At 43.5% G+C, this 9,487-nt stretch overlaps 2 pseudogenes; both read right to left on the reverse strand.

Annotated features, from left to right (window-relative positions):
• Positions 1–4,130, reverse strand: part of LOC112078467 (zinc finger protein 658B-like) — a 37,331-nt pseudogene extending 33,201 nt beyond the window's left edge.
• A 2,388-nt stretch (positions 4,131–6,518) lies between these two features.
• On the reverse strand, positions 6,519–8,087 carry LOC139026762 (zinc finger protein 214-like; annotated as a pseudogene).
• Between the last annotated feature and the right edge of the window lie 1,400 nt (positions 8,088–9,487).

Below are 9,487 nucleotides of genomic sequence, written 5' to 3' on the forward strand. Positions count from 1 at the left end.
ATTCACAAGGCCGCCGGGCCGGACGGATTACCATGACGTGTACTCAGAACATGTGCTGACCAGCTGGCAAGTGTCTTCAGTGACATTTTCAACCTCTTCCTGACCCAGTCTGTATACTTACATGTTTCAAGCAAACCACCATAGTCCCTGTGCCCATGAACACCAAGGTAACCTGTCTAAATGACTATCGCCCCGTAGCACTCACATTTGTAGCCATGACATGTTTTGAAAGGCTGGTCAYGGCTCACATCAACACCATCATCCCAGAAACCCTGAACCCCTCCAACTTGTCTACTGCCCCAACAGATGCACAGATGACGCAATCTCTATTGCACTCAACACTGCCCTCTCGCATCTGGATAAAAGGAACACCTACGTAAGAATGATGTTCATAAGGAGCTTATCGAGGACCAAAGGAAACGGAGAGCAGAACACGCCCCCCATTCACATTTTACAGGGATGTAGTGGAGCAGGTCGAGAGCATCAAATTCCTCGATGTCCATGTCACTAAGGACCTATCATGGTCCAAACACACCAACAGTCGTGAAGAGAGCACGACAACACCTCTTCCCCCTCAGGAGGCTGAACATTTTTGGCATGGGCCCTCAGATCTCTCAAAAAGGTTCTACAGCTGCACCATTGAGAGGATCTTGACTGGCTGCATCACTGCCTGGTATGGCAACTGCTCTGCATTCGACTGCAAGGCGCTACAGAGGGTAGTGCGTAGGGCCCAGTACATCACTGGAGCCGAAGTCCCTGCCATCTAGGAACTCTACACCTGGCGGTGTCAGAGGAAGGCACAAAAAAAGGGTCAAACAAGGGCCTTCCGAGTGGCGCAGCGGTCTACGTCACTGTAGTGTTGCAGCGTCACTACAGCTTGGGGTTCGATCGAGCTGTGACAGGGAGTCCCGTAGTGCGGCGCACAATTGGCCCAGCATCGTCCGGATTAGGGGAGGGTTTGGCCGGGTGGGCTTTACTTGCCTCATCGAGCTCTAGCGACTAGTGGTGGGCCGTGCACCTGCAGGCTGACTTTGGTCGTCAGTTGAACTGTGTTTCTCAGACACATTGGTGCAGCTGGCTTCTGGTTTAAGTGAGCGGATGTTAAGAAGCGCGGCTTGGCGGATCATGTTTTGGAAGACGCATGACTCGACCTTTGCCTCTCCAAGCCCGTTGGGGAGACAAGATCGTAATCACGAAATTGGGGACAAAAGGGGGGGGTAACAATTAGCCCTCCACCCAAAAAAAGTCAAATACTCCAGCCAACCAAGTCATAGACTGCTCTCTCTGCTACCGCAAGGCAAGCGGTACCGGAACACTAAGTCTGGTACCAAAAGGCTCCTGAAAAGCTTCTACCCACAAGCCATAGGACTGCTTTATAGTTAATCAAATGGCTAACCAGACTATTTACATTGATCCCCTTTATTAGTTATGTATCATTTACAATTCATTATTTTGCACTACTTTGCACACACAAACTACACTGACACTCCACGCATACACACACATATTGACTCCACACACGAACACACAGCTGCTACTCTGATTATTATACACTGCTCAAAAAAATAAAGGGAACACTTAAACAACACAATGTAACTCCAAGTCAATCACACTTCTGTGAAATCAAACTGTCCACTTAGGAAGCAACACTGATTGACAATAAATTTCACATGCTGTTGTGCAAATGGAATAGACAAAAGGTGGAAATTATAGGCAATTAGCAAGACACCCCCAAAAAAAGAGTGATTCTGCAGGTGGTGACCACAGACCACTTCTCAGTTCCTATGCTTCCTGGCTGATGTTTTGGTCACTTTTGAATGCTGGCGGTGCTCTCACTCTAGTGGTAGCATGAGACGGAGTCTACAACCCACACAAGTGGCTCAGGTAGTGCAGTTCATCCAGGATGGCACATCAATGCGAGCTGTGGCAAAAAGGTTTGCTGTGTCTGTCAGCGTAGTGTCCAGAGCATGGAGGCGCTACCAGGAGACAGGCCAGTACATCAGGAGACGTGGAGGAGGCCGTAGGAGGGCAACAACCCAGCAGCAGGACCGCTACCTCCGCCTTTGTGCAAGGAGGTGCACTGCCAGAGCCCTGCAAAATGACCTCCAGCAGGCCACAAATGTGCATGTGTCAGCATATGGTCTCACAAGGGGTCTGAGGATCTCATCTCGGTACCTAATGGCATCAGGCTACCTCTAGCGAGCACATGGAGGCTGTGCGGCCCCACAAAGAAATGCCACCCCACACCATGACTGACCCATCGCCAAACTGGTCATGCTGGGGATGTTGCAGGCAGCAGAACGTTCTCCACGGCGTCTCCAGACTCTGTCACGTCTGTCACATGTGCTCAGTGTGAACCTGCTTTCATCTGTGAAGAGCACAGGGCGCCAGTGGCGAATTTGCCAATCTTGGTGTTCTCTGGCAATGCCAAACGTCCGTGCACGGTGTTGGGCTGTAAGCACAACCCCACCTGTGGACGTCGGGCCTCATACCACCCTCATGGAGTCTGTTTCTGACCGTTTGAGCAGACACATGCACATTTGTGGCCTTGGAGGTCATTTGCAGGGCTCTGGCAGTGCACCTCCTTGCACAAAGGCGGAGGTAGCGGTCCTGCTGCTGGGTTGTTGCCCTCCTACGGCCTCCTCCACGTCTCCTGATGTACTGCCTGTCTCCTGGTAGCGCCTCCATGCTCTGGACACTACGCTGACAGACACAGCAAACCTTTTTGCCACAGCTCGCATTGATTGCCATCCTGGATGAACTGCACTACCTGAGCCACTTGTGTGGGTTGTAGACTCCGTCTCATGCTACCACTAGAGTGAAAGCACCGCCAGCATTCAAAAGTGACCAAAACATCAGCCAGGAAGCAAAGGAACTGAGAAGTGTCTGTGGTCACCACCTGCAGAACCATTCCTTTATTGGGGGTGTCTTGCTAATTGCCTATAATTTCCACCTTTTGTCTATTCCATTTGCACAACAGCATGTGAAATTGATTGTCAATCAGTGTTGCTTCCTAAGTGGACAGTTTGATTTCCAACAGCATGTGAAATTTATTGTCAATCAGTGTTGGTTCCTAAGTGGACAGTTTGATTTCACAGAAGTGTGATTGACTTGGAGTTACATTGTGTTGTTTAAGTGTTCCCTTTATTTTTTTGAGCAGTGTATATCCTGATTGCCTAGTCACTTTTACTCCTACCTCCATGTACATACTGTATTGACTTGGTACTGTTACTCCTTGTACATAGACTCGTTTTTATTGTGCTACTTGTACTTTATTTAGAAAATATTTGGCTTAAATTGTATTACTATGCATTGTTGGGAATGGGCTAGTAAGTAAGCATTTCACTGTAAAGTAAATGCGGAAAACATTTCAGTTGAAGGCAGTCAGTTGTACAACTGACTAGGTATCGCCCTTTCCCTAATGTCTACCAGTTGTATTTGGCGCATGTGACCAATCAAATTTGATTTCGCTAACAAAAAACAATTGTATTTCCCATTCACACCATAGTATCAAGTATAGATAAGATAGAAACAACTGAATGTGTCTGAATATTACTACACATGTAGAAAACTGATAAGCATTACATCCAGCTTCAAAACAGAAAAGCAACCGTGAAATTGTCTCTGATGCACCCGCACTGCCTGCACTGAAGTCCGTTGACTCAAAGAGCGGACGCCGCCATTTTACAAGCTAATACAATTATTTTTTTTAAACACGTAAAACGAACTCAGAAATGTTAATGKAATCTTTATGAAATCTTGACGAAATAATGTAGATTAATTCACTCAAACCCAGTCGTCTCTAACTATGTGACTTATCACGTCCTTCGCTCGGTTTGACACAAAAATAACACAAAATCTTTACCAACGTGATAATACCTTGACGGATTTGCAACTTGCATGTTATTTCGATATTAGTACGTTGAAACGTGCTATTACATACCTGTAGTAATACATTTGAAACKGACACAAAACCTTTCGTTTTCACAGCACAGATCTAGTGCTTAGTGGTGGGGAGTCGATTCCTATTTCTGGGTGCCAAGCGGAATCGACTCCTAAGATTCTGTATTTTTGCATCGGAGGAAACTATTTTCCGTAGTCTACTGTAGCATTTTACACAGCAAAGAAAGAGCGAGCTGGCGAGAGAGATACGGGAGGGGCACAGGCAGGCATGTCCGCCACGAGGCAGACAGTCAGAACCGTGCATCGGGCTTCTGTCATAAGAGTCAATAAAAAGGGGTCAGTTTGGAAAAACGAATCTTGTGTGAATCGTCCTCTGGAATAACACACATGCTTGGTTAATAATTACAAAACCAACGTCTCTAGTAATGTCAAAGTCTCTAGAAACGCCTGTCCAAATAGGGTTATAACATGGCAAAGAATATGTTTATCATCCCATGGGATCTGTCAAAGCCACACACAGCAGAAATATCACTGAAATATTCTAGTTCCTACACAACCTTCTATATTCAAAGTTTTTAKGGGTCACATATGTTGACAATCCTAAGGGTGGATTGTTTCAGCATGATATAGATGCAGTTTAATTGGGTTGGAGGGCTGTGGAGTTTTTGGGGGAGGGTGTGGTAGAAGTTAGTATGGATATGTTGATTTAAATAATTATTCTACAGTAAAAATGATGCAGACCAATAAATGATCTCACACTCCTGCACAGGTGGCAGAATGCACCTTAAACGTTTGTTTGCAGACCCCCATGATATCTCGAAGAAGCCACCTGGTAGCTGGCTAGAAACTTCAGTGAGAATTTGAAACAGTTGTTTTTTTTCTGGAGAGAAAGAGGCATGCAGTGTGCGATGCGTGTTCGGCCTTGCGTCCACAGAGACAGGAGGCATCAGGCCATTCATTGGGAGAAAGACGGACAGAGGAGGCAGACTCAGGAAGGCTAGAAGATGGCGGAGGGGATGTGTTGTTTGAAACTGATGGCGTGTCGAGTGGAGACGAGTGAGAAGGAATAAAAGGGGAAACTAGAGAAGTGTCGTGGAGCAAATCCAAGCTACTTATGACTGTTCTTTAGATCCATCAGATACCTGGGAGATCCGTTAATCTCCATGGTGATGTGTAGGATCCATCTAGATACTGGGAGATCCGTTTGAAGTCTCCATGGTGATGTGTAGGATCCATCTAGATACCTGGAGATCCGTTTGAAGTTCATGTGATGTGTAGGATCCATCTAGATCCTGGGAGATCCGTTTGAAGTCTCATGGTGATGTGTGGATCATCTAGATCCTGGAGATCTTTGAAGTCTCCATGAAAATCATAGATGAGTTAATGGGTTTAAGGTTTTTAAACCATTACATATGCATTAGTGAGAATACTGGTGGCTGGCATATTGGCTTGTCCCCATGGTGATGTGTAGAGGTGTATGACATGTTTTTAGGAGTTAATAGAAAATACATTTTGAATTTTAAGAAAAAAAACTAAAATAACATTACAGTATAGAAACCCAAAAAACAAAGACTGACCAGCACAAATTAATGTAGAACATTTATTTTTCATTAGTAGATCAATTAAGTTCACTACAGTTATCCAAATACATTAATTATCAATGACTAAAATAACAAATCTACAAAATATAACACAGCGTAAAGTGTTGTTTCATGAAGATGAAATAAAAGATCCCAGAAATTCAACAAGTTCAAATGACCTCACAAAGCTGCATTATCATGCTGAAACATGAGGTGATGGCGGCGGATGAATGGCACAAAAATTGTGTTGTTGTCCGTAGTTTATGCCTAACAATACGTAACCTCACTGCCACCATGGGGCACTCTGTTCAAAACATTCACATCAGCAAACCGCTCGCCCACATAACACCATACATATGGTCTGCGGTTGAGGCCGGTTGGAGTACTGCCAAATTCGCTAAAACAATGTTGGAGGCAGCTTTTGTAGGAAATTAACATTAATCGTCTGGCAACAGCTCTGGTGGGTATTCCTGCAGTCAGCATGCCAATTGCACATTCCCTTAAAACATGAGACATCTGTGGCACTGGTTGTGTGACAAAACTGCACATTTTATTGCCCCAGCACAAGGTTCACCTGTGTAATGATCATGCTGTTTAATCAGCTTCTTGATATGCCACACCTGTCAGATGGATGGATTATATTGGCAAAGAAAAATGCTAACTAACAGGGATGGAAACAAATTTGAGCACAGAATTTGAGAGAAATACACTTTTTGTGCAGATGGAACATTTCTGGTCTTGAAACATGCGACACACACTTCACATGTTGCATTTATATATATTGTTTCCAGTGTAGATGTTTCAAACAAACAAAGTTGATTAAAAGCAAAAATAATATACCCAAACTAGTGGTGAAAACTGATCATCACACCATTCTATCTGATACATGTTGTGTCTACCAGCTCATTCCACAGAAAACTGTCATCACATCATCTCTATCTGATACATGTGTGTCTACCAGCTCATTCCCAAGAAAACTGATCATCACACCATCTCTATCTGATACATGTTGTGTTACCAGCTCATTCACAGAAAACTGCAGAGGAAGCCGTACCACCCAGTCAACCATCACACTCCATTGTTTTAACAACGAGATCCCTCAGAGGGATTTCAACGCTAGGGAAAATCCAGGTAATCTCAATATCTTTACAGTAGAAGCTAAAAAAACACACACCAGAACTGACAAGGTGCAGACTGATCAGTAAAGTAAAGAGAGGCTAACATTCTATACGCTCCCTTTCTGCACGGTTCTCCCAGTGAGAAAACAACTGGATTACAATAGTGTTCTACGCTTTCTTAATTTGATCCAATTCACTGTTACCACTTCTTTTATCAAATGAGAATTAAGTGATGGAGTGACTTTAATCTTAGCTGGTCTGAGAGAACTTCTCTCCTTTATGTATACGTTGGTGTGTTTTTAAGTTGCTCAATTGAGAGAAACTTGTCCACAGTCAGCGCAGTAGTAAGGCTTCTCTCCTTTATGTATACGTTGGTGTCTCTTAAATTGCTCAATTGAGAGAAACTCGCCCACAGTCAGAGCAGTAGTGTAGGCTTCTCTCCTGTGTGAGTTCTCTGATGAGATTTTAGCTCAGTTATTGTTTTAAAGCCTTTCCCACAGTCAAAGCAGGAGTAGAGCTTCTCTCCTTTATGTATACGTTGGTGTGTTTTTAAGTTGCCCTGTTGAGAGAAACTCTTTCCACATTCAGAGCAAGAGTAGGGCTTCACTCCTGTATGCATTTGTTGTGACATTTTAAGGTATCCAATCTGGAGAAACTCTCCCACAGTCAGAGCAGGAGTAAGGCTTCTCTCCTGTGTGTCTTCCGCTGATGAGATTTTAGCTCAGTTGATGTTTTAAAGCATTTACCACAGTCAAAGCAGGAGTAAGGCTTCTCTCCTGTATGTATTCGTTGGTGACATTTTAAGGTATCCAATCGGGAGAATCTCCCCCCACAGTCAGAGCAGGAGTAAGGCTTCTCTCCTGTGTGTATTTTTAGGTGTATTTTTAGCTTTGATGAATTGGGAAAATCTCCTCACAATGTGGGCAGTGGTGAGACCTCTTAGCTCTGTGATCTTCCTGCTGTTGCTCTCTGGATGTAGAGAATGTCTCAACATGGTTCCTGTGTGAACAACATCAGAAGAACCAGTCAGTTTGTGTGACATACATGTCAATCCAACTCAGTTGTGATCTTGATCAATGATTTTCTATGAAGCCTTTTTAAATTAACAGTTTTCAAGTGTTGAACAGAAACTCAGCCTAAAACCCAAAGAGCGAGCAATGCAGAAGCGCAGTGGCTAAGGAAAAACTCAGTAGAAAGGCAGAAACATAGGAAGAAACCTAGAGAGGGACCAGGCTCTGAGGGGTGGCCAGTCCTCTTCTGGCTGACCGGGTGACATATGTATTCATATGTGACCGACCGGCTCGTTTTTACATTGGATAAAAGTAGAGACTCAGAGCTCGAAAATTGTATATCATACACTACAGTTGAGGAACAATAGGAAAGTAATTATGTTTTAAAAGTTGACAAACTTGTAACCTCACTTATTGAGAAAATGGCCTTTGAATGTTTTGGTACACTTACTGGAGACCTCTTTGTCTACACCCATTCAGTATCGTTCACACCTTGTGCTGTTTGGCAACAATTTACGCTTTTTGTCAACTTTTACGGACACGCCATATTCAACAGGTGTTGAGCGTTCGTAAATTCGTAATTTATTCTGCGCTCTTGCACACTCAGACGAGAGTGCTCTGAAATTGGAAGTAGATAGCCAGAGCGAATGTACCAGCTACGTCTATCAATAGTTGTTGCAGTGACATAAACATTCTACTGAAATGGTTACTTGCAAAGTGGAGTCTTTTGTTAAGACATGTAGCTAGCTAGCTAAACAATGAACCATAGTCCAACTCTTGCCGTTAGTAACCTGCATGAATCTGCTGGTAGCTAACAACCAGGTTCAATGTTAGCCAGCTAACAGTAGGCTATAACTAGCAACGCAAATTGCTCTGAGATATGAATAATATTACTACACAGATCATAACGTTAGCTAGCTGACCTAACAGCAGCAGTCAAGCACCCAAGCTAACGTTAGCTAGCTAGCTAAAAGTACACTAACTTGAAATGAAAAGACTTTGACAAAATTAGAAACGTGTCATATCTGAAAATGTAGCTAGCTAGACTATCTTACATGGATGGACACGTCTCCCTCTCTCACTGATGTCATCGTTGCCTTAGTTTGAAGATGTAATCCAGAGTCATGTGTTTTCTCCATCTCCTTAGCTATCATACTCTAATTCCACTGATTTCAAAACTCAGTCCTCCAGAAAGTGGAGATCAACACTTATGGAGTTCCACAACGAAATATATATATTTTTAAAGCCACGTTAGACAGGATTACCTACACATACTGACCAGCATGCTATATGGCAGACCAATTGAACTCATCTCTCGGCATGTCCAGCCCACTCATTATCTCAGCCAATGACGGATAGCGGAAGGTTGCTGACTTTTTCTGTGGCTAAACCAACTAGGCTCAGAATTATTTTATTTTATTATTTACAGATGGCATACAAGTTTGTTATTAAGGCACATGGAAGTTCACATGTTCCAGAAGGCATTTGACAAAAAAAGCACCGTATGTATTTATATCAGTAGGCTGGTACCGTATGTAATTCATATCAGTAGGCTGGTACGTATGTATTCATATCAGTAGGCTGGTACCGTATGTATTCATATCAGTAGGCTGGTACCATATGTATCATATCAGTAGGCGGGTACCGTATGTATTTATATCAGTAGGCTGGTACGTTATGTATTCATATCAGTAGGCTGGTACGTATGTATTCATATCAGTAGGCTGGTTACCGTATGTATTCATATCAGTAGGCTGGTACTGATGTATTCATATCAGTTAGCGGGTACGTATGTATTTCATATCAGTAGGCTGGTACCGTATGTATTCATACACAGTAGGCTGGTACTGTATGTATTCTATCAGTAGGCGGTACC

This window comes from Salvelinus sp. IW2-2015, unplaced genomic scaffold (genome assembly GCF_002910315.2).
Source record: "Salvelinus sp. IW2-2015 unplaced genomic scaffold, ASM291031v2 Un_scaffold5721, whole genome shotgun sequence".
NCBI lineage: Eukaryota > Metazoa > Chordata > Actinopteri > Salmoniformes > Salmonidae > Salvelinus > Salvelinus sp. IW2-2015.